We start from the raw sequence: 24489 nt of genomic DNA, 5'->3' as shown, positions 1-24489 counted from the left end.
ACGGTGACCAGTGGGGATCCCCCCCCGCAACCCTCCCTCCCCCGCGGAGCCAGCGGGGCCGAGCCCAGCGGCAGCACGCCGCCTCCCGGGCTGCGCAGCGCGGCCGGGGCTGCTCCCTCCCTCTTCTTCCTCCTCCTCCTCCTCCTCCTCCGCCCCCCCGCAGGGCAGAGCCGGCGGAGGCGGCGGATGGGAGGACGAGCGGGCGCGGAGCGGGACGGAGCCGGCGGAGGTAGGTGCGCTAAAACGGGGTGATGGATGGGGATGAGGATTGGGATTAGGACTGGGGGCTCCCTGAGTCGCTGCACCCCAAGTTTGGAGGTGGCGGGACTTTGCGGGAAGTTGGGCAGCCGGCTCGGCACGGTACGGCGGAGAGGGAGCCCCGGGGGGGGGCGGAACGCCGGGCTCCCGGTGGGGCAGCCGGGCTCCGCGGGTGCGGAGACCCCTCCGGCTGCCCCCTCCCCATCCGGCTGCCCCCTCCCCATCTGCCGTATGGGGGGCAGCCTGACCGTGACTCCCCAAGGAAGTGTTGGGGGGGGGGAGACGGGAGGGTGTCCCCCCCTTACTCCGCGGGTGGGTCCCCGGGGGGAGCATCCTCCCGGTGCTTGGCAGCAGGGGGGGGGACAGTGCTTAAAACGTACCCCCGAACAGGTTATTGCTCGGGGGAGGACGGAGTGATGACAAAGATAATGGCATTTGCTGTCATCTGCGCCGGGCAGGTCCTGCCTCCAGCCGGGGAGCAGCGCAGGGGCTGGTTGCGCTGGTTTCTCGGGGGGGTTTTTGGGAGAGGAGACACTTAGAAAGCGGTTTTCTCCGAAAGATTCATTTCATTCCGGCAGCGCATCCTACCTAGAATGAAGCCGTGGATGGATGTTGCCATTCACAGATGAGTATTTTTAGGCGGAGAAGGGGGTATTTCTTAAATGCAAGCTGTTGGCTGTTAAAAATAGCTTCATGGCATGCTTTTGCTGAGAATGCAGTCAGGGTTCAGTGACGGGTTATTATGGTTAGAGTCTGTTAAGCAACAATTCACCAGCTGAACTTTGGTGGTGTCATATATGCGGGGGTTTTTTGGTGGTTTTTTCTTCTTTTTCTCCTGTGCTGCCTCATTGTAATACTACAGCCCTACAGGCACTGAACTGACTTTCTTAGACACTGCTACGTTTGTAGGTTAATAGGATGGATGGTAGTATTTCTAGGATGGTGCATCTAAACACCTATCAAACTTTTAGATACAGAAACCTATTTATGTTATTCTACGGTTCTATGGCCTAAAGTTCTCTTCATATTGATTTGCTTGCATGTAATACAAGAATGGTTTCGCTTCTTGAATTGTTAGCCAGACCAAAAAAAAAATCATTATCAATTCCTGTGGAACACACATGTGATTTTTGTATTTGTCTAAAAAAAGCTGATTAGTGGAGTGAGCAGATTACCAATTAAAACTCAAAGTTTGCTGGAACTGTTCATGAAGAGTAAATATTTTTAAGGCTTAACTGAAAATGATACGTGCTCATTTGTATAAGCAAACACCTAATTTAACAGCACTGTGTTTGGTACTAACTGGAGACTACTTGATCTGTGGCAAAAAGGGAAATTTCCATCAATAAGAGGTCACAACATATATGAGCTATAAAGACGTGTTTATATCTATGCTATTTATACATTGATATATGTATTTTATAGACAGACACACACACATATATACACATACACTCACTTACAAACAGTAAATACTAATGGAATAGTGTTGTCTTGAAGCTTTTTTTTGCTTGTGTTTAAAATGTTGTCACACATCTCTTGCCCTGAGAGCTTCTCTGCTGCTGCTGGTGCCATTTCACTCTTGGGCATTGAGTCAAAGGATTCATCTGGCTCTTCACATGCCAAAAGAAAGAAAATCAATTTGAATGCAGAAAAGGGGAAACTGCTTGCATGAAGATTTAGTAGTGAAACTACCTCTTATTTTATTTTATTTTTTAATGGCACTTAGATCCTGTGTCTTTAAGTATAGTCACCATGCAGCTCTGAAATCAATAACAAAATAGTTTTATGGTTCGGATTTTGTAATAGGAGGACTAATCTCAAATTCAGAGCGTTTTATTTGGTGGTTTGTAACAGGAGCATGATGAAACAGTGGAGACTTACATGACAAACCCCAATTCCACTAATGCAATGGAAGACAGTAATGGATTTTATCTTACTGCTAAAGGAAAAGTAGGTGTCTGGAAACTGTATAAATGAGAAGGTTGAAGCAGTCTCTCATATTCAGATTATTTCACATTGAAGTTACGTAATTCACTAGCAGCATTAGACAGGATGGGATTACGTAGACATAATCAGAGGGATGCAAATAAGATACTGCCTGTATTTTAACATTATGGTAAGCAACCTGCGGCAGGAGCTCTGTGAAGCTCAGGACTTTAAGTGGGCAAAGAGGTGGGCATGAAGTGGGGAAAGCCCAGGTGATATCACTGTTCTTGCACATGTTTTTAAAGGTGGACGCTGCCCCAGTACTAAAGTATCTCTCAAAGTGTTTGTTTATATTTAAGATCAACTTGTTGATGGCAGCAAACTCATCCAAAGCTCACGAGGTATTGCTAACCATGATACTATAATAAGGATTTCTTACCAAGTTCCTTTGCCTATTTTCTTATGCTGAGTGCTTCCTCATGGGTTCACAGAAGCAAAATTCTAGGAAGTTGTAACTCGGCGTTGTGCTGCCATTACGTTCTATGTTTTTAATGGTGTTTCGACATACTTTCTCCAGAGATAAGACAGCAGCAGCGGCCTGAGCTTGCCTAAACAACATATTGATTTAGGAAGTGAGAACATCCAACTGTGTTTCTCTTTTGGTACAGACACATCAGTCGGGTGAAGAGAGCTGTGACTTAAACAGGTGCCAATATACTCCCTCTCCCTCCCAAGTCTTAATTACCCTTACAATTACTGTATCCTTAAAGGCTGTGTAACCCACAATCAGAAACTCTGAGGAAATGTGCTGTTAAATCATTCAGTGCTATTGTGGGTACTCAGGTGATTTGCATCACCTAGTTTCCAACATCCTACAGAGTTTGGAGGAGCTGTGGCCTGGCTTGAACTGGGCTCCTTAATTGCTGTCTTCAGGCTTCAATTCCTTCCCTAAACCCACCTATTTTCCTCCCTTAACCCATCTATTTTCTTCCCTACCTTGCACAGTGAGGGATAGCTCTTGAGTTCCCACCGTACTGCTTGGCTGGAGTTATGTTGCTCAGCTGGAAGAACCCAGAGTGCTGGGGAAAAACAAGGTAGATTTCCAATTTTCACTGTTCTCCCCGACAAATGAGTATTTTTTATTCATTTGTGTGTTTTAGTGAAGTGCGCTGTTTTCCTTACTGATGAAGTGCGGTGCCAGATTTTGAGTTTAAATACAGCTATTCTCATGAGAGGAAGGGATCTGTAAGCTTCTACCAGGTCTTATCTCAAAGCAGCCTGAATGCCACCCATCTCTCCACTTATACTGCAATTCCACTAAAATTAACTAATTACCTGCAGCACTGTTGACCCGTTCCCCTAAAAATACATAGGGTTGTCCATGTATGTAATGGAAAGCCTGTTGTCCAGTCACACCGTGTGTCCCTGTGACCCTTTTGTTTGTGTTTCCTGGGCTGAAAAGCATGATTACAACCCTGTCCTGGTTGCTCTCTTTGGTTTTTACATGCGAGGGAGATGGGAAAGGTCCCTTGGAGCCGGAGGGCGGCAGGCGGGTTGCAATGGGAGCTCTGTAATCCTTTGATTACACAGCTGTGCCTGACATGCCACTAAACAGCACTTTAGGGGCGAGCAGTTAATGTAGCCTCGCCGTGGAATATTTATTAATTTATGTTACACCTGGTTTCCAGCAGCTGTTGGACGTGGTTTGTAAGCATTAGTTTTAAGGAGCGTGGCATCATCTGGGAGGAGGAGATAACTGGGTGATGTGCCTGGTACCTAGGGAGAAGAAAGAGAAAGAAAAATGATGTTCAGTTGGGTACCAGAGGCTGATGGCAACGACAAGGTGGTGATGGTGGTGAGATACCAGGTGTGATGATGAACGTGAATAGCAATGAGTGGTCCGTGGCAGGCTCTGTGTTCCCCCTGTGACAGCACACCAGAGGTCATGGACTCACCAACCCCAACCCATTGTCCTGCCTCTTCCCATTCCCAGCTCCTTAAAATTCCCACAACAGCTTCACAGAATCACAGACTGGCAGGGGTTGGAAGGGACCTCTGGAGATCATCTCGTCCAACCCCCTGCCAGAGCAGGGTCAACCAGAGCAGGCTGGACAGGAATATATCCAGGAGGGTTTGAATATCTCCAGAGAAGGAGACTCCACACCCTCTCTGGGCAGCCTGTTCTGGGGCTCTGCCACCCTCAAAGCAAAGAAGTTTTTCCTCATGTTCAGATGGAATTTCCTGCGTTCCTGTTTGTGCCTGTTACCTCTTGTCCTATCACTGGGTGCCACTGAGAAGAGTCTAGCCCCATCCTCTTGACACCCACCCTTTAGATATTGATAAGCATTGATGAGATCTCCTCTCGGTCTTCTCTTCACCTGGCTGAAATGCATGTTAGCTGGCTAGCATAAGCCACCCCAGCTCCAGAAACGTTTTTGGAGTTCCTGGTGCAGCAAACCCTCCTTCCTTGGTTTGTAGAGAGCAGTTAAAGCCCCTACAGCCTCAGGACTGGTGGAAGGCACTTGGCTGCCAAGATGCTGCCTTCTGCTCAATGGGGTTCCTTTGGAAAGAGCACAGTTGTGTGAAGAAATGTGGTGATGGAGAGAGAGAGGGAAGTGACACGCGCCTTTATTCTTTAATACCAAGCACTACTAAATACACTTTATTCTAAAACTTGGTGTGCTGTCAGTTGGACTCATCAAATATGCACAGTATTTTATAAGTAAGTGTGGGGTTTTTTTATGTCAACTCTGTATCTAAGGTAGGTCGCTCCTCACTGTACAAGGTGCAGATCTGTACCTAAATAGCAAAATACTAAAACTGACATTTTAAATTTGCTTCACGCCTTCCAGTAGGAAAAAATATGTTTCACAAGGAGATATTTTTCCTGTAAAAAAATTTGATGTTCAGTGTGGGTGAATGTACCCTGCTATCTTACCATAAAATTAGAAAAACTGATGAGATTGAAAAAGACTTTTGTATTATTATTTTTTTGCATATATTGGTGGATGGCTTAAATCTGCCAAGTTTAAGCTAGATCTGGTGACTTCTCAGGATCGCATGGAACATAGGGAAGAACATTTCTTTCAAATAACAGCAGTCATTATGTTACAGGTGAGTTTTAGCTGGCAAGAACTGGGAGAGCAAACAAAAAGAGTGAAAATAAAATGTAAGGTTGAAAGATGTACAGAGAAACCAAGATAAGACTGCACAGCAGTCATTATGTTACAGGTGAGTTTTAACTGGGAAGAACTGGCAGAGCAAACAAAAAGAGTGAAGATAAAATGTAAGGTTCAAAGATGTACAGAGAAACCAAGATAAGACTGCTTTGACAAAATGCAAACTCATGTAAGATACGTAGAAAAAATAATAAAGATTCATCTGTAACGTGTACTTAGGGGATGGAAGAAGCCTGGTAGATGGTAGGGTTGAGAGAGTGCTGTGAAATTGGGCAGCACGTTAGATATGAGCTTGCGGTATTGGATGGTTTCAGTTGATTGAAAGTGATAATGTCCTCACATGCTCTGCATGCCCAGTTAAAGTTCAGATCTTGGAGCAGGATGGAGGAAAAAAAACACTTAATGAGAGTGCTTTAGATCTGGCACCAAATCAATTGTGAGATACCAACAAATAGGGAAGATGGCAGGAAAATAGAAATCAGGATTCTGGAAGGTTTTGCACATGATTTGAAGAAAATGTAAGAGCCCAGTGTTAACCTTGCTGTGCCCAAGCTAGGATATAATGGCTTACGAGTGCCAGAATTTTCTGATCCAAAGAAGGAGGAATCTGTTTGAGTGCTGCAGCCAGGAGGTTTGGCTGTGTAAAGCTAGAAATGAGAGGAAATGGCGAAGGATAGTTTAATAGATTATTAGGAGTGTCTATCACCTAATGAGATGGCTTTGCCTGCAGGGCCAACTGTTTGCAGGGGAGCTTCATCTCCTGAAAATCCTTTAACAGGTCTTAAAAACACTTTTTTTTTTTTTTTTTTTTTGCAAGTCCATCAAACACCTTATCTAATATTCCTTTGAGAAATTTGTGTTCTTCCTGAGCTATGTGGATATTAAACAGATAATGTTAAATAGATAATGTTAAATATCTAATATTCCTTTGAGAAATTTGTGTTCTACCTGAGCGATGTGGATATTAAACAGATAATGTTAAACAGATATTCTTAATGTTAAACGGGTAATGAATCTAGAATTTCCAGGCTTTTCAAGATGGCTCTGAAAGCTCAGCTTCTCACAGATCTGTTTCACCACGGTAGGCCAGTGGTGTGTTCCTCTTCTGTCTCCAGTCACGGGTTTGTAGGGTTGCTGCTGTATGGTTCATCCTGCTGGCTTGATTGCTGAAGCCTGAGAGAATTTCCTGGGGCTGTTTCTGGAGGGGATTTTGGATGCTGCTGTGTTGAGGTGGAAGAGGAGCAGGTTGCACGTGTCCATCAGGTTCTGAGCCCACGCCGAGCTGGTGCCAGTTCAGCTCCCTGAAGGAAGATGGGTTCACGCTGGGATGTTGTGCTTCAGGATCAGGGACTCTTTGCTTGTTTTGTGGCTCCCTGGAGCTCCAACCTGGGATAACACTGAGAGATCTGGGTTGTAGTCACATCTATTCCAAGTGCAGAGGTCAGATAAAAAGGCTGGGTAAAAGCCCTGCTGTGCGTTAAAGGCTACCACTAGAAATTACAAGATGAGATACAGTGGTGGTCTCTTCATTTAAATAAGACAAAAACGTGTTCTTGAGCACTTCAGCACTGAGTGTTAGAGCTTTATGCCCTGAGCAACTCATTGGAGCCATTCATAAAGTAAATAATTTAGATGAAAAATTTCATAAATTATAGAGCTATGAAAACAGTATCTCAGGTTGAGGATTAACTTGCCTGAGGAACAGATAAGGATAAATCAAAATGAAACCACTATCGCTCTTGACATTTAGTATTAGAATTACTTTGCAAAGCTATTTATACCAGCTTTAAAACAGTTTCAACAAGAAATGAGATGTGAGAGGTGAACAGAAGGGAACAGTAGAACCTCAGATCATCTCTCTCTTTATAGGAAAAGACAAAAAATCGTTAGTCTAACATGAGGCTATTTTAAGTACTAAAGTGTTTAACTCTTCAGAGAAGATTTTTGAATATTGCTAAAGAGATCAGCAAAATTAAAATTACACAGCATAGTAAAATGGAATATATATTGGTATCCATGGAAATCCCCTGTGGATTTCTCTTGCATTAGGGGCAGATCAGGAGTAATTCAGCTCTTGGTTTTCGCTGGTGAATGGGGGGAACCAGAATCTGGCTTCTCCAAACTAGGGGCACTGGAAATATTTTTGGGTTGTTTTGGAGAAGTTCAGAGTCCTCTGCTCCACGGAGTGTGTGGCTGTGGAGGTGAGGCTGGTACACCTGGGCAGAGCTCTGCACTTCACAGAGAGTAGTTTTTTAAGTCCCTACTACTATTTAAAAAAAACCACCCAGATTTCAGTAACTAGGGGTAAAATATCCCTTTTAGATATTTCAAATCGCCTGCTGCTTATTTCTACATACAGCTTTAAAAATTGAGTATTCTTCTCATTTGGTATCAGAGCTGGATTGTTGCAATAACTCATTTTGGTGTAATACAAGGGAATGTATAAAAAGCTTCTGCTGAGTTTTGATAGCTTTTTCTTGTAATGGTACCATTAAGTGGGTGTAGTGTTGTAATCTATTCAGTTGTCCTTTTTTTTTTTTTTTCTTATCTTGCTATAATATTACATTGGATAATAAATGAAAAAAGAACCCCAAACCATTAAAAGCATACTGTGAAAATACAGGGAAGCATGTAAATATCAGCAGTGATTGGACTATTCCAATTCCTAGATTTTCAGTTTTAGAATATGAACTGAAACTTTATGACAATGTATATTTATGCATTACAAATATTTTCCTGTTACTGAAACAAGAATATCGCAACCATAATCACTAAAAATTTTACACTGCAGTATTTTAAGAACCTTCTTTGTGTATTTTTAAAGATAACAAATAATTTTGAAATAGCAAATATCGTTAAGTTGCATTTAGCAAAAAAAATTGAAGGTTTCAAATGAGGTAATATAAATTCTGTGTTCATTCCAAACAGCAATTCTCAGGATGAACCTCTGGCTTCATTAAAGTCAATGAAATGTCTTCCTGCTGACTTCAGCATGCCAGGATTTAAAAAAAAAAATAAATTGAAATGGGATCTTAAAAAGTTTTCTTCTTGATGAGTGACTGGAGCCAAAGTCACTCAGCTGTACTTTCTGTGTGTATGTTCTTTAGCTCAGCCAGGAAGCGTTAAGGTGAAGATAAAGTCTGGTGGGGATGTGAAAAGGAAATAATAGATCTCTTTGAAATAATCCATCAGTAGTTTTGCTATCCCAGAGGTCCCCTTTTATTGGGATACTGCAGACGTGTGCCCATTTCAGAGCTCAGGGAAGCTGACCATGCAGGTGGACATTCTTGTGAAGGATATTTAGGCCTTAAAAGTGATGGAAAGCCCCCAAGTCTAACTTTTATTTGAAGTATTGCAGTCCTGCATCGCATGGGTAGGAGTTTGGGCAGTCTTTTGCATCAAGTACAGCATTCAGGCATGGGTTTAGGGACATTTTTAGCTTTGTCCTTTTGGCATCAAGGGTTTTTATGTAGCAATTGAATAGGAGGAAGGAATTAATTTGATTTAGCGGTGTCAAACTGAAAATGAAGTTCCTCCTAGCACATCCTTCGAAGAACACTCAATGGCTCTGGATTTAGCCTGCCATCCGCTTTATTTTTGCAGGGATATTTTTGAACTTCCTCTGCTGATAAATATTTAGACTCTGTTTATATTTCATTTGATTTCTGTTAGATAGTGCTTACAGATTTTTTTTCCATAAATACTTATTACTGAAGAAATTGGCGTTACAAGCCTTGAAATTGCAGTGCGAGCAATTTTGTAATTTTGACTGTAGCTGACTGACAGTGTATTTATTAATTATCCGAGGGAGGCTTATAGCTTTCTAAAAGAGAACTTTATTTCTGGGCTGTAGGAGTTGGAAGAGGAGCTGTAATTGCTTCACGCCTGGAGTGCAGGTTTAGGTGCAGGAGCCTTGGATGGATTAGATGTGACCATCGCTGGGGATCGATACGGTGCAAAGAGTGGAAAGGCTGTTTCACGTTTGTAAAACAGGATGCTGCGAGGCTCAGAATGAAAATCAGATATTTCTTTTCTTTTTTTTTTTTTTTGTTTAATTAAAATCTAATGAAAAACAGTTCAGAGAAAAATGAGTTGATGTTAATTACTTTGAGCACTTGAAGGACTTCCTTTGCAAAATTCTGTGCAGCCTGGTTTTTTTTCCAGGCTGTGTCTCACTGGTGTTGCCCAGCTAAATCTTCATGCAGTTTTGCTAATTCCTTTTTGGAATCATGTCTTTCCTGATGTGAATATGGCAATCCCACTTTAATTAGATAACAGCAGTTGTCACTGTGCATGGGGATCATGATGCCTAGAGTCTCAGAAGTATCTGCATCAAAATAAATAAATTAAACATCTAAGAAGCTTTACTAAGAAGCAGCAAACTTCAAAATCGAATTGGTTAGCAGCATTGAAATGAGTTACCTTATTATATTACAGCACATAGCCACCAGATGTCACTTATTTTGTGCATCACTGTGCTGGGGAGAAGTACACCCTTGGGATAGAAAAGATAAAAAAAGTAGCTAGTTGCTATAAGTGGCTTTGTTTCTGTTTGTGTTCATAATTGGGAGCTATCTTCCTTGATAAATATTTTCATCTTAAAATAGATTGTATAGACTTGTTTCTCACAGAGAAGATAGACTTGCATTTTTTATGAGCCTTAAATGTCAGCAGTGACATCTTGAAATTCAGACTTTAAGAAAATAATTAATAGGCTTACTAAATATTCAAAAGGATGAAAGTACATTTTAGGGAAAGGACAGCTTTATTATTATGAACTGCGCTATCATTAAAGACACTTTAACCAGTGACTTAAATATATATTTATCTTCAGCCAAGTCAAAAAGAGAGAGAAGGGTCTTAAAAGTCCTGCAGGGCTGAAAGCAAGGTGGAAGTTTGTGTAGAGAGAGGAAGGACCACTTCTGAAATCAGAAGACAGCAACCACTTCTGGAATGATGCAGTTCATCCTCGGGTCTTTAAGGCTTCAAAGAAGAGTGTAAATACAGATAGGTAGATAGATAGGTAGGGTTATGTCTCTAAAGTGGAAAAGTAGCACTTGGCACCCAATGCAAAGCTGTTTTTCCTGGTCCCAATGGATGTGAACAGTATCAGTGAGCAGGATGAGATGACTAATGGCTCACCCACGAGAGCAAAGGGCTTCTGATCTGGCTCGGGGTGTTCAACGGTGGTTTCTTCCTCCCTTTACCAGAGATGCTCAACTGGTAGGTGCAGACCCTCTTCCTGCTCCATGGTGACATCAGCCTCGTGCTCATTTATTTTTCACTCTGTACCCACAGGCAGCACAGTCAGAAAGGGGAAATTTAATTTTCTGGACTTGAAGCAGAAAGATTGAAAATTGATTGGTTTCCTGAAGGATAATGATTAGTGGTTTGGTTTGGTATTTATTATTTTATTTTTTTTTCCCCAGTTATAGTACTGTAACATGTTTTTATGTTTTAAATGTGTCTTGTACCTCGGGCTTCAGTTTGGAATGGAGTCATAGTCGCTCTGTGGATCTCATGCAGGTTAGAGGACGTAAATCCATCGCTCTGAGTGAATGATGTGGGAGTTGCTCTCCAGATTCTTTTCCTTTTAGGTCCTCAGGAGCAGCCTGTTTGAAAGACTACCTACCTTCATTTTTCATCTGTGGTGACAAGTGTGCTCTAGTGTGGCATTCACTACCTGCAGGCAGAGTATATGACACAGGCATTTTTCCCCTCTTTCTTCTATGCTTGAGCAAAAATAGAGGCGAGCAAAGGGGGTTGGACTAGATGATCTCCAGAGGTCTCTTCCAACCCCATATAATTCTGTGATTTTGTGATTTTTGTGATTCTGTGAACCCAGTGCAAGCCAGAGCCAGTGGGGTCAGGGCAGCTTTGCTCTTCTGGGACTTCTGCTGCAGAGGATGTAACACAGGGCAGAGGGGATGCAGTGTCTGAAACTGCTCTTACCAGCTGCTGGGTCCCATTCCTGAAGCTTTGATGGAAGATGTGGCATTTTGTGGCACTTTTATTGCATGTCACTGTCTTTAGATGTGGGTGTGAAGTGATCTTTGTAGAAGACAATGATTGATGTGGCTTTTTGCGGCAACTGCCGTATTTTGTTAATATCGTTCTCGAGGGTGGAAAGTGTTAAAGGAAACTGAGCACAGGCCAACTTCTACAATGCCTTATTTCTGAAACCATACATCTCCTGTTGGAGACCACTAAAAAATAGGTGTAACTTAATAGCATTATTGACAGAGCAGGTCAATATAGACCCGTTTTCCACATTTCTCTGGATCTGAGGCACTGAAAGAACCTTGTCTCTGGAGCTGCAGTTTGATGCATGAGCTGGACTGAGCTCTTCAGACACTCTTCTGACAAAGAGTCTGTTTCCACACTGTTATCTGCATATAATGTACATATTTCTATTGATCATTGTTTTGTGGTGGCTGGGTCTCACTTTTGAGAAATGAACACTGCTTTCTTGGTATGCTTGTGTCATTACTGATTTGATAGGGTTTTTGGGGTTTACCTTGACGTTATTATTTATATCATATGGGAGTGCTTACAAACCATAAACAGGCTTGGAAGCCATCTCTTCTAGCCCTGAGGCACTCTAGCAAGCTTTTATTTCCATGTAGTCCCTGCTGGAGATGTATATTAAGGAATTTCTTGTTTATTTCACATTTAAAATATCCCCTCCAAATGCATCTGTATGCTCTTGATGCCATCTTAGTCTCCCGTGTGTCTGAAAGCTTTGAATGCATTAACAGCCGAAACCAAATTATTACATTAATCTCATGAAATCACAGATTCATGTCTTTGACTCAAGGAAGAGCAAATACTATTGTCAACAGAGAAATTTAACAGATCGAAAGGCATTTCAAAACTTGGGAGGTATTTTTGCTGGAGATGGTTTTGGGTTGGATATGTTAATTCTGCTGAAGTTGGAGTTTATAGGTCCTTGCAAAGTATTTTATGAGGTATATTCTGGAGATGCTTCTAGTTGTCTAAAGAATTTTATAATGTAACTTTTTCTGCATTAGAAACTAAGCTTTTTGGGTTATCATTAGCAGTTGTGCATCTGTTCTTGAAAAGCTGGCTGCCAAGTGTAGTTGATGGAATTTGTGTCACTTTGGATCTCTTCTGTGAATTGCTTGAGTAAATGGTTTTTTTGAGAAGTGGAACCTGAGCTCCAGAACTGGTGTTGATCCGATTTCAGCTGCAATGTCTTATAACGACTCTGTCCTCTTCTGTTTAGAACCAAATAGATCAACACGCACTGCTGTTTAAAAGTAAAACCTCATTTAACCTCCCACTGATGGCTTTTGAGCTTTTTTGCCCTGCTGCCCCCAGGGACATGAGGATTTTTCCTCAGAGTGAGAGCTTTCTAGCTGGAGCAGAGCATTTGAGAACAGTTTTCCCTCTCTCCTTAAGGCTGCATCCTCTGGGCTTTTGGTCCACCAGCAAGAGGAGCATCGGGCATCCCTGTGTAGCACCCACGTGGTGTTCAGGTAGGGATCAGGAAGGACCACAGTATGAACTGGCCAGTTTTGCCATCTGGGAGCTCTATCAAGGGTGGGATTTTATTTTTTTTTTTTTTTTCAATTTCTCAATGCAAGGTCTTAAAAAGTGAATTTTGACCCCTCTGCAGTTAAAGCAGAGGAACCGTGGAAGGTTAGTTTGAGACGCTTAACTTCTGCTGTAGGGAAACTAATTAAAGTCTCCATTGGAAAAAAAGAAAGTCTCTTCGAGAGCTTGCCTCGGATTGCCTCTGCACCACAAATAAAGACCATCTAGTTTTCTAGACTAAATGTTGCCTTTATCTTGCAGAAAATGTTGCATGAGAGGCAGGGTGTGAGGGAGTGCATGCCAAATTTTTTTGGTGCATTTGTCAGTATGCAGAGTTGGTTGGTTTTAAGGTTTGTTTTGTTGGTTTGTTGTTGTTTTTTTTTCCGTGGTTTCTTTCCATGGAATTTCAGTAAAGAAAGTTCTCAGGTTTTTATCTTGTTTGTTTACAATCTGCAGTCCCACTAAGTGCAACGTGAAGCATGAAAAGGTATTTGTGGTTGTGTTCTTTCCAAGTGGAAAACAAACATACTGAAGCCAAACACAAGCAAAACCAGCAGGAATACACAGTCAAGTCAAGGGAGTCAGCGACTCAGTGGCCGAGGAACAGATTTATCTTATTCTTATTATGGATTTTACAGTATTTACTTATTGGGTGCTCTTTTATCTTTTTTTTTTTTTTTTACTGTTGTAACTGAGGGTCTTCGTGCTCTTGCAAGATTACTGGGCTAGAGTTTACCGTGTTATGAAAATTGAAGAGCTGTGATTTTTATTTTTTTTTTGAGAAGCTAATGAAAGAGCGAAACAAATTCTCTTTCTTGTAATAGTGGAAATCAGTAAATGAAGGTATTTGAATTTCTTTGAAGTGTGTGATAGAAGTGGTGTTCTTTAGCTGGGATGATCTAAAGACAGAAGAGAGGACAATATTGAGTGTTTAATCCATTAGGTTCCATATCAAGTATATGCTCTGCCTCTAAAGATATTACGTTAATAGCAACAGAAAAGAGAGTACAGCCATGCAGAAACCTCTTCAGAATGATGGTATCTTGTAAGCTGGTTTATAAGAATTTATTACACTTCTGTGTAGTTAAAGAGCATGTGATATGGATGAGTGGCGGATTCTAAACCTTCCATGAAACATTATGAGTAGTAGGAGGAGACCTGGGGAGTAAACGTTGCTTGACTTATGCAGAATAAACACTTTTCTAAGATGCTGAAAACAATATAACAGATTATAGCAGAAAGGTATTGCTTAATTAGCTGTAGTTACCAGAAGGAATCTTACCTGATGATACTGTGTTTCTCTTACAGAGGTAACTGATGAGCAATTTCTTGAGAATACTTACATATTTTTGGGTATCTCCACTTGAATTTTGAATCTACTTCACTTTGGAACAAACACGTAGACTCTTGGTACTGTAATGGGCTGAGATTTATCTGCTGTGTTTTTGCATAAAGGATAAAAGTTGTTGAACATTTATAAAAGTTACTGCTAAGCATGGAACGCAGGGTTTGTTTTTTTTTAAAGTATCGAAACAAAGCCACAGTTGTGATTGGGCATCAATGAATAGTTTTTGTTGACTAATTTTTGTTTGACTTTACAAGAAACTTTAATGACAGACTCTAATACTGAGTTTGTCTTTTCAGGATGCAGCTGTGTATGTTTCCTTTCACCCACTCAGCACTGGATGAAAGATGAAATGCCCTATTCATGAAAAAGTACTTACACAGTACTTATGTACAGATGAGATATGTTTTTCCATCCATTTTAATGTATGTCTCACGGAGAAGGGACCGTATATGAGTCACAACAGAAAATTTCAGATGACTGTGCTAAGATAGTAAAGTTTATGGAGAAAATTTACTTTGGAGGTGGAGGAAAATCCCTCTGCAGTCACTAAAAATCAAATGAGCAGCTGTTAGTGTATACGTTGTTCTCGAATTGTCACAACAATATTGTGTTTAAAGCAGTGTTAAGTATCACATAGATTGATCCCCTTCAGAAAGAGCGCTTATTTATGAAGCGTGAAGGTATATCAAATGAATTCTAGTAGATACCATTTGGTTGCATTATTGCATGCAAAAACATTTTACCACACCATGAGATAAACAGGCACTGAAGGCATTACGTTATGCATATTCTATTTATTCCATATAATGTTATTCATCCCTCAAAACCGGCCTTAAATTAGCAGCTGATCTCTCACAACCCACAAGATTTAGCAATTCATACAGTATACCACTTGCAAAGTGGCAGCAAGTATTAGATTTCAGATGGTGGAAAGAATATGTTTCTCACGTTAAATCAACTTGAGGTAGCAGCTGCTAAAATCAAGTAAAATCAAATGTGTAAAAAGAACAAGATGGTAATCGGAGCAACATAACTGTGAATGCCCACTCTTTTGCAGCATGCCGAGGCTGAAAATGCTTGGCAGGACCAATGGAAATATTCTCAGAACATTTTTTCTCCCACGTGCTGGTTCTGGACCAGTAATCGATGCAAGAGACAAAAGACCTGGGCTTAAAATAAATCTTCAGCACTGAAAGATCTCTTCCTGCAAACCCAACTGTGCCACACTGGCTCTCCTCTCTTCCTCAGAGAGTCAGCTGGCACTCTGTGTCAAAATTTACTTTCCTTTAGCACAAGGAGGTTTTGGTGTCCCTCTCACCCAAAGGTGTGGATGGCAGATGCCTAAATCTGAGGCAGTCACTCGAATCTCATGGTGTAGCCAACACAGAGAAATTGGCTGTCTGGAGTGATTTCCCTGTATTTGGACAAGGTGATGAAAATGAGCACGCTGTCCTCACCAAGCTGAGCTTGGCATGAAGGGAAACCCACTATCTCTATTGAGCAAGTTGCTCCAGAAAAGCTATTTGGGTAAATTACAGAAGTATCTGTTCAGTCACTCCAAAAATGGAGCGGAGTTGGAAGCCTGGAAATGAAGCAGGACGGGCAGCTGTCAGGAAGAAATGGATGACAAAAAAATAGTCTACATTTGATAAGTGAACTCTGTCAATATTAGACCAATTCTTTGCCTGTGGAGTTTTCGGAAGATAAGTACTTACTTATTTTTGATTGCAGCCTGACTGCAGGGTGTACGGGAGCTGTATTTAGAGATGATATTTTTTTCCCCACCTGCCAACCCCCAAACCCCCTGGATTTATTTGTTAAAAATATCTGGAGTGGAAGAGTTTCATAACAGATTCAGCCTTCATACTTCGTGTTTCCCTGTTGCATTAGTACTTACAAGAGGAATTTGGCTGATTTGTGGGAGGATAGTGTGATTTATTCCTTGAAAGAACGTGTAGGTAAGAATTTCTATTATTGTAAAGTAATGTGATATCCTGTGTTGGGAATGAAACTTCAGCGGCTGTTTGATCTTATTAAAAATGTAATAAAAACATTGGTGGCAAAACCAGCCTTATCGTGTCTGCTCTCTGCACTCAAAGTTGTATTTTAGGTGATCCTTTACTGTGAGCTCTTTGGTTATTTGCCGCCTCCTACATAACAAAAGAAAATAAATACAGCAAATTCAGCCTGAAGAATTCTCACTGATATTAAATCACCAAAGAAGTGATTTAGTCACTGAATTAAATCACTGCTTCAGTGATTTAACCTTTTATGTCTGTCTTCATCTTATTTTTGACATTGGATGTCTTTCTGGACACTTAAGAAAAAACACTTTTTCTTAGCAAAGCTTAAAAGTTAACTCCCATTAGCACCAGTACTTTATATCTGTTCTGGCTCTTAGTGATTAGATTAATTTAATGAGAGGCTGACTGTTTTGTGTGGGGTTTGTTTGTTTGTTTGTTTTTGTTAAATAGATGTGAATTCTGGTTTTATGCTGAATACCAGAACTTTTTAATCTGGTTCCAGATTTTTGGGAGAGGAATCTGTGAGCCCCACAGGATGGATGCATTGATTTATCTCTGTTTTAATGGGCTGACCTCAAGGACTGTGTAGGATATTTTGGGAAGTTGCTTACTATGGGAATCAAAAACAAACAGAAAAAATGCTAAAATTCAACTATGCATAATGATTTCTGAAACTGGCTTAAAATGGCTTTTCTGTGAGAAGGCATGTACTGGAGTAATTTGTGTAAAGACAACGTTTTTCTACAGTGTGCAGTTTTTTTCATATTCAATATAAATCTGTCAGTGTTCCTGTAGCAAGACGCGATGTGAGATGAATAGAAACGAAGTGAAGTGAAAAGATGAATTGCTGGAGATGTTACGCATCATGGGCAGCAGGTTTTGATCACGAGTTGAGAAGCCAGCATGTACCGTAGGCAAAATTCTACTCTGAGCATCCTTATAAATACATAAGAACAGAATTTTGCTCCACGTTTGTACAAGAGGAAGGACTTAAATACAAAGAGTGATGGATTCATCACTCTGGGACGTGTGGTCCCACAGGTTGGGTGACTGGCAGTGGTGACTTTTTTCTTCAAGGGCTTTTGGACCTGTGTTTCTGGAGAAGCCCTTGCAGTGCCGATGCCCCAGATCCCTACGCTTCTCTTCAGTTCTCATAAAACCTTCCATATAAATCCTGCATGGGAATAGCTTTTGGAGAATGACCTTGTGTGGATCTGAGGCAGATGTTACTGCCAAGGAGTTGTTGGCGAGATCTCATCCCTACCTTAAACATGAAGGAGCCTGTCCATTATCTTCTAAACCTGTATAGTAGTTCAGATCTAGTTGGGAGACCATCATGTAGTTTGGGGTTTATCAGTAGCCAGAGGTTAGCTGGTTTTGGTTTGGTTTTTTTTTTCCTGTCTGGAATTTTTATTCTGCAAGAAGCCCAAAAATAAATGATGGGTCTGATTCTAAAGTGATTAAAATCAGGTGAAATAGAAAGAAAAAAAAAACCACAACTACAAGTCATTCAATTTTTTAGTGATTTTTTTTTTTTTTCCACTGAAAAATAGTTTCAATTGAAAAATGAGTAATACCAAGCTTAAATTATTTTCACGTCTTCAAGTCAAATCAAACAAGAGCACATCAAAACATGTGGATGTGGCCTGTTAGGAGTGCAAGATGCTGGACTTTGGTAATTTCTAGGAACTCGCGCAAGACTTCAGGTGTAATTAACAGGTTTCTAGGGGAAGGCATGGCCTTGGTGTGGCTGATCCAGGACAGTCTCCTGCTCCCCTTCCCTGTACCCCAACTTTTTTCCTCAATTCAAATAATCTGTTTATTCAGGCAGTGTTCATGCCCTAATTGAGTGGTGTGATTCAAGCTCAGTAACTATTTCCTGAGCGTTGCAGAACAAATAATGGAGTGGATCCTTATTTCGTTGAAATGACTATGGTTGGCCTGATTTTAGGGGAGTTTGCTGATTTTTATTTTATTATTTTTTTTAACTGGAGGGTGTTATTTGTTCCATTCTCACATTTTCTTTGGAAGTATATTGATGAGGAAGGAACAAAGTGCATTTGGATTAGATTTTAGGAAGGAAACCAGCTGGGTTATGGAATAAGCCACAGTTGTTATTTAGGCAAGGTTGCCGATTCAGTGGTGATTCAGGAGGTTTTCTTTGGCTTTAAAAGGCTTCAGAACCAGGTCCTTTAAAGAATATTTTACGCTTGAACAAGTGTTCAGCAGGTTCAATGTGTAGTCATGGGTTATGACCAGATATTCTGGCTTTTAAAATGTGACTGTTTTTCAAGTGATTGCCTTGAAAGGTGAGTTTATATAATTTCTTGGGAGTTGCATTTATTGATTATTTTTTTTAAATTAGGTTTTTGAAGCAAATAGTGGGGCTTTACGTAACTTCAGTCTGCAGGAGGTTGCTGAGCTTTGTAATGAGTCCTGCTGCTTTTCTAAACCACTGCAATAGCTGCTTTTTTCTTTTTTTTTCTTTTTTTTGCAAGAAGGTTGTGGAGGTCAGTGATTCATGATTCTCATTTTATTGACATATCTTCTTTCTGGCAGCTTGTTGATTTCTCTGAGGTAAATAGATGTGAGTTCAGGCAAAGTTTATTTCCAAAAATGTTAACTTGAGGAGCCAAATGTGTACAAAAAGCAGGATAGGGAAAATCTATGATTATTCCTCTTCTTTCCTGAGCTCGTTTTCTTTTGCTTTTTTAGGTCAGGTTTTTAGTACTTGTACTGTTTATTTATTAAAACAATACAACCTGCCCACTCACAGGATGAACTTCCTCACGCTGTACAAATAGTCCACTACACTTGGACAAATACTTGGGCTTGTTCTGAAGAGACAATGTCTGAGAGCAAAATCATCGTGCAGCCTGTAGTCTGGTTCAATCCTTGACCCTTCCAGGTAGCTCGAGAGCTAAAAATTGTCCATAATGGTAAAGTTTTGCAAGGTTTTTTCATGTGTCTGGCTGAAGGATTGCTGATGTACAGGCAGAAAGCCTGTGCCTGCTGCCGTGGGTCACATTGCAATGGGTGATGGAGAAGTGGAAGAGGAATTACATGGTTGTGCTGCAGTGCTACTAAATATTGCTATGGGTGATGGAGAAGTGGAAGAGGAATTACGTGGTTGTGTTGCAGTGCTACTAAATATTGCTGGGTTTTTTTTTTCATATGAAAATTTTATGAAGGTTTTGCTCTACCAGCCTCACTCTGCCCTTTCATGTTTCCATTCCTCTTCATGTGAGTCACGGGAAGTTTATCATGGTAAGCTTGTGGGCAGCGTTTCACTTAGAGACCTACATCTTCTGGTGACTAATGACAGCCCTGTCTTCACAGGAATCCTTGAGAGTGAAATATTACCAAAGGGAAGTTCATTTCTGGAGTGTTCGTGGAGGGTGTGGGATTAGCTTTGCTCTGAAATTTCAAAAAACATCATCAGTGCAAACTGAGAATTAGAATTAAACAAATCTTGACAGGGAAGGCACTTAGGCAGTAAGAATATTTATCCAGATTAGTGAAAACAATTAGGAAACTGTGGATAAAACAACACAGAGGTTACTCAAAGAATGGCATTAGATAGTATTAAACTAGGATCCATGTGCTCCTTTAGAAGGTGATCAGATGAGATCAAGAGGTATTATCTTTTGCCTTGAGATCAAGAGGTATTATCTTTTTTTTTTTACTTTGTTGGGTTGTTTTGGGGTTTTTTTGGTAAAGGTGCTTATATTTATGTTTTGGCATCTGTAGCTTATATTTAAACAAGGAGGAGGAGGGAAAGGGCTACTTGGGCAGAGGACATGTTCCTCTTTTCTACCTGGCGTGATGCTTAAGCTGAAGTATCTTCTTGTGGTGCAACTGCTTCTCATCACACAGAAAAATTACAGACATCACAGCAGCTGAAGCTCTTCCCATAAAGGAAGCAACCGAGCAAGAACACGGAGTGCTCTTGTGTTTCCACGTATTAATAGCTGAAGTTTTTTGGTTTTTTTACTTTTGCTGAGAAGTAATAAGATTCCTTGGGAAAAAGAGTCCATTTTTCTCTGCTCTAATAAGGACATCAACATACAAATCCTTGAAGTGATGCCTGATGTGAGCAGCAATAAGAAAATGGACAGAAAGAAAAAAGAAAACGTGTTTTATGAGACTGCAGAGCCTGTCCATGGGAGCTCTGGCTGAGGGGCACACTTTGCCTGGGCTTCATCCCATCTAACCTGAGATCTGGTAGATTGTTTTCTAACTTGTTTTAGAAATCCATAATTCATATTATGACCTACCCAACAGGACAATCTTAGCTCAAATCTTCAACTGGCACAGATACTTCTGTCCCTCTCTCCTGCCTCTGGCTGTGGCCAGTATTAAATACTCAGTGAAAGTGTGTAAGAACAGGTATTAATAGATTTTTCTGATCCCCATCCCTTTCTGGCTTCTGGGAATTGAGGATAGCAACCATTGATAGAGTTATTCTCCATTAATTGTCTAATGTCTTCCAAATGTATTCATACTTTTGGCCTCAATGAGCTCCACATTTTAATTATATTGTGTGAAGAGAGGAAACAAAGTGCTGTAGCTCCACTGACATCAAACGGGGAAAACAGTTATACATCAAGCTGAGAAATGTGTTACTGGTGTTCTTGAAGTGTGTTTATAATAGGTTAACAGCGTGCTGCTCTTTCATGTGGTAGGAGAAAAAGCTGAATATGATTAAAAGTAACAAGTCTAGTATAAAATTTAGCCTTAAGAGTACTAGCAAAAGTTTGTTTTATCTTTATTTTAAAGAATTATGGGGGAAAAAAAAAAAAAGAAAGCACATTAAATATTAAGGCTGATGACCTGAAAAATAGGTCATAAACTTAGATGTCCAGAAGATGTGTGTGCATGTAAAATCTTTTCCATCTGTTTTATCTTATTCATAGAGGAGAAAAATCTTAGTTATATGACTGAGCATATGAAAGTAATTTCTTTTTACAGCCATTTTGATTGCTGTCTTCCCTTACAATCCTTTAAGAGAAAGGGGAGGAATTTTATGAAATGTTTATTTAAAAGAAATAAAACAGAATTTTAAATATTTCTATACAGCGAACAAAAATATGTGAATGATGAATAATCTTGCATGTTTTCTTTTTGGCAGAATTTATCTTTTTACCCTATTTATCTTCCTGTATGGCAATGACATGGCAGATACAGCATTTTCAGTAGTTTATGGTGCTGTTTATTGCCTTGTGCTGTTTGATTTTTGTGGTACCTGCAAGTGTTACCTGCCAGCCTTCCCTCCTGCAGCCTGGGCACTCAACAGCAGCTCCTCTGATGGAATTGCACAGGGAAATGAGCAAGGACAAGGTCTCACCTGGTTGCTATTAACTTCTCTGTTGGATATAAATATATTTGTTAGCTTGAGTCTGCTTCAGTTTGAAACAGTGTTCAGGCCCCCTTGGCTTCAGCAGGAATATATTGAAATCTAAGATAGCTGTGCAATTTTTTTTTCCCATTCCACTGTGTGTCATCTCTTATATCCATGTTTCCTACTTAGGAGGTTCCCAAAGTATTCTCATTTTTTACGAGGAGGATTGCTTTTGGCCAAGGAGCTTGAAAAGGTTTATGTTGATTTCTGCTTTGTGGTTAGGGCTGTTATACATTTATGTACAACAGGCAAATACCATATAGACATGATCATAAATAATTCACCATTCTTTTCAACAAGAGGAAATTACATGCTACATTATTCAACAATATACAAAGACACAGCTTGTTGTGTAAAGAGAGTAATATTCTGCCAGTGAACCGACAGCAGTTTTGCAACTAAAATATAAAAAGACATAAATGGTTTATTACCAACTCAAATCTCAGAGGCTTTATTCTGCCTGCAGTTCACATGCTTCTGCTTTCTATATTGGAATAAATAAATTTAAAAAAAAAAAAGTGAAGTATATCTGTGGTTATGACTACTGGAAACGCTGAATGGAAGAAACAACAACAAAAAGGTGCTGTAGAAGTCTCGATTTCTTGGGGTGGATGAGGAAAACGAGAGCTGCTTACGCTGGGGAAGGTTCCTGGTCTTCTGGTGAGCATCCTTCATTGCATGGTAAAAGGCTGGGGAATGAACTTTTATTAAAAATGTCTTGGTAAAAAGAAAGGAATGGCAGTGGAAAATTATATCCTCTCTTTAATGTGTTTATTACAGTTGGGTTTTTTTATTACATGAACATGACAGTGGAAAATAATGTAAAATGTTATGTTTGCAACTAGCCGTTATTAAAAAAAAAAAAAAAAGAAAAGCAATGTCTCTATTCTATTAGCTGAGCAATATGTCATATTGCCCTGTGGTAGGTCGTCAAACTGATCATCTAATTAAGCAGCCTGTTGTAGTGCATATGCATAAGTTGGCAGAGTTATGGTTGCTGGTGGGACATTAAATTTTCCCTCATGACTAGTGTGATTAACATCTCAGTTTTACTGTAGCCTAAGCATATTTGTTTTTTTCTTTTTTCACTTGTATCAGCTTTCCTGTACAGCATTTTCCTCAACTGTCAAAGATGTAGTTAACGTGGTTTTTCCTTGAGTTTGTAATATTTGTAATGGAGCTTCATGAGAAGCGTCTGCACCTGGGAAGGGTTCAATAAATTCTAGTGCATTTTCTGAACATACAAACAGATGTCAGATGGGACAGAGACCAAGATTCTGCGCTCTGAATGCATTAATGCCTCCTCTGATGCCTCCTCTTAAAAAATCGAGAATTAATGATGTCAAATACACAAGTCTTGAACTGATTCTGTAAAACCTATCTCAGCTAAATCTGTTCAATCAGTGTCACTGAGCAAGCTTCAGATTCCTGTTAGAAGAGGACTGGAAAATAAATTGTATTTTTTCCTAAATAAACAGTCTGTAGTTACTAGTCCCTCTGAAAATAAACAGCAAGGAGGAGGAGGGCAGAGGTCTGGCAGAGTGTTGAGATACTCACTGGGTGTCAAAGTGGAGGAGTTCAGGATGGAAGGGTTACAAGAAAACAAATGTATAGCACATGATAAATTTAATTGAAATGATGTTATAGGGTACCTTCTGGTTACCAGATATTTTTATAGCTGCCACAAAGAAGAGACTACAAGTTACAGTGGATCTTTTTAAAGAGGTGCTGTGAGGACCCTCAACTCCATTCTCTCTTTTTCTAGTCTTTTTTTGAACTGTCTCTATTTTCATTATTTCCTTTGTTGCCTCTATGGATGATGTCCAGACCTCCCCTGACAGTATTTCTGTCTCCTTTCTTGCTTCCTCATCTTTGCTCAGGTGACTTATTCCTGACTTATTTTATGTATAAGAAGCATAAACTTTCTGGGTTTAATATTACACACATGAATCTGATTTAGTGTCTCTAGTCATTCAAACTTCTGTCAAAATCATCACAGGTCCATTTCCTTATAGAAGCTTTTAAGACTCATTTCTTGGAGAAGTCTTACAGCAATTTCTTATCTTTTGATTTAAATATAGTCAGTAATGATTATGCTGTGATTTCTGTCTGCCTCATCTGACTTGTAGAATAAGCTCATTAGGAAAATGAACTTTTCTTTGTAGGAAGGTATTTTGCAAATATTTTTGTTCAGTATTTATCTTAATAATTATTCTTGAGTCCTTGAGACAGTCTGGTTGCTCTGATTGCAGAAATCCACCACTACGTGACGGTGTTAGGTGGGGGAAACATCCAGAATACAAATAATTTTACAAAAGCACTTTGTGTCATAGAAAAATGCAGGTAGAAGAATGGTGATTAATTCAATGTCTGACCTGACTGCCCAATTTGATCTGGTCGCTTTTGTAGGAATGAACCAGGAGTTATTATCTAGAATTAACCAATGTTTCTTAAGAATTAAAAATTAGTGTTGAAAAAGCTAAAGGCAAAGCAGACAAATTCTGGGACTCATAATTAGTAATGGTTATACTTCTATGATTTGGTGTGTTGTAGAAGTATTCAGAGGACTCTTTGTGTAACCATTGTATTGTTATGACAAAATATTTTCATTATTGGTGTGTTGGACATTATACAAACGTGTAAGTCTGGTTTTTCTCAGGAGCTAAGGGACAAAGTCAGACAGGAAGATTTCTATGGAAGACAGAGGTGTGCAAAAGGATGAATTAAGTTAGGTGTTTCTGGGTGAAATGAAGAGCACCATAGGATAGGGAAGAAAAAAAGATGTTTGGAAAC

At 40.1% G+C, this 24489-nt stretch overlaps 1 protein-coding gene across 2 annotated transcripts in view; it reads left to right on the top strand.

Annotated features, from left to right (window-relative positions):
* The first annotated feature begins 168 nt into the window (after positions 1-168).
* CHST15 (carbohydrate (N-acetylgalactosamine 4-sulfate 6-O) sulfotransferase 15) overlaps positions 169-24489 on the top strand; it is a 47171-nt gene continuing 22850 nt past the window's right edge. The window contains exon 1 of one of the 2 annotated variants that reach the window (XM_014945381.1): positions 169-229. The gene's annotated coding sequence lies outside the window, so the exon portion shown is untranslated. Of the gene's footprint in view, positions 234-24489 lie in introns of both variants that reach the window. The other variant, XM_014945382.1, reaches the window with a different exon arrangement.

The sequence above is a fragment of the Calidris pugnax genome, unplaced genomic scaffold, assembly GCF_001431845.1.
Source record: "Calidris pugnax isolate Ruff unplaced genomic scaffold, ASM143184v1 scaffold89, whole genome shotgun sequence".
Taxonomy (NCBI): Eukaryota; Metazoa; Chordata; class Aves; order Charadriiformes; family Scolopacidae; genus Calidris; species Calidris pugnax.
This window is presented reverse-complemented; position numbering and strand designations above follow the sequence as displayed.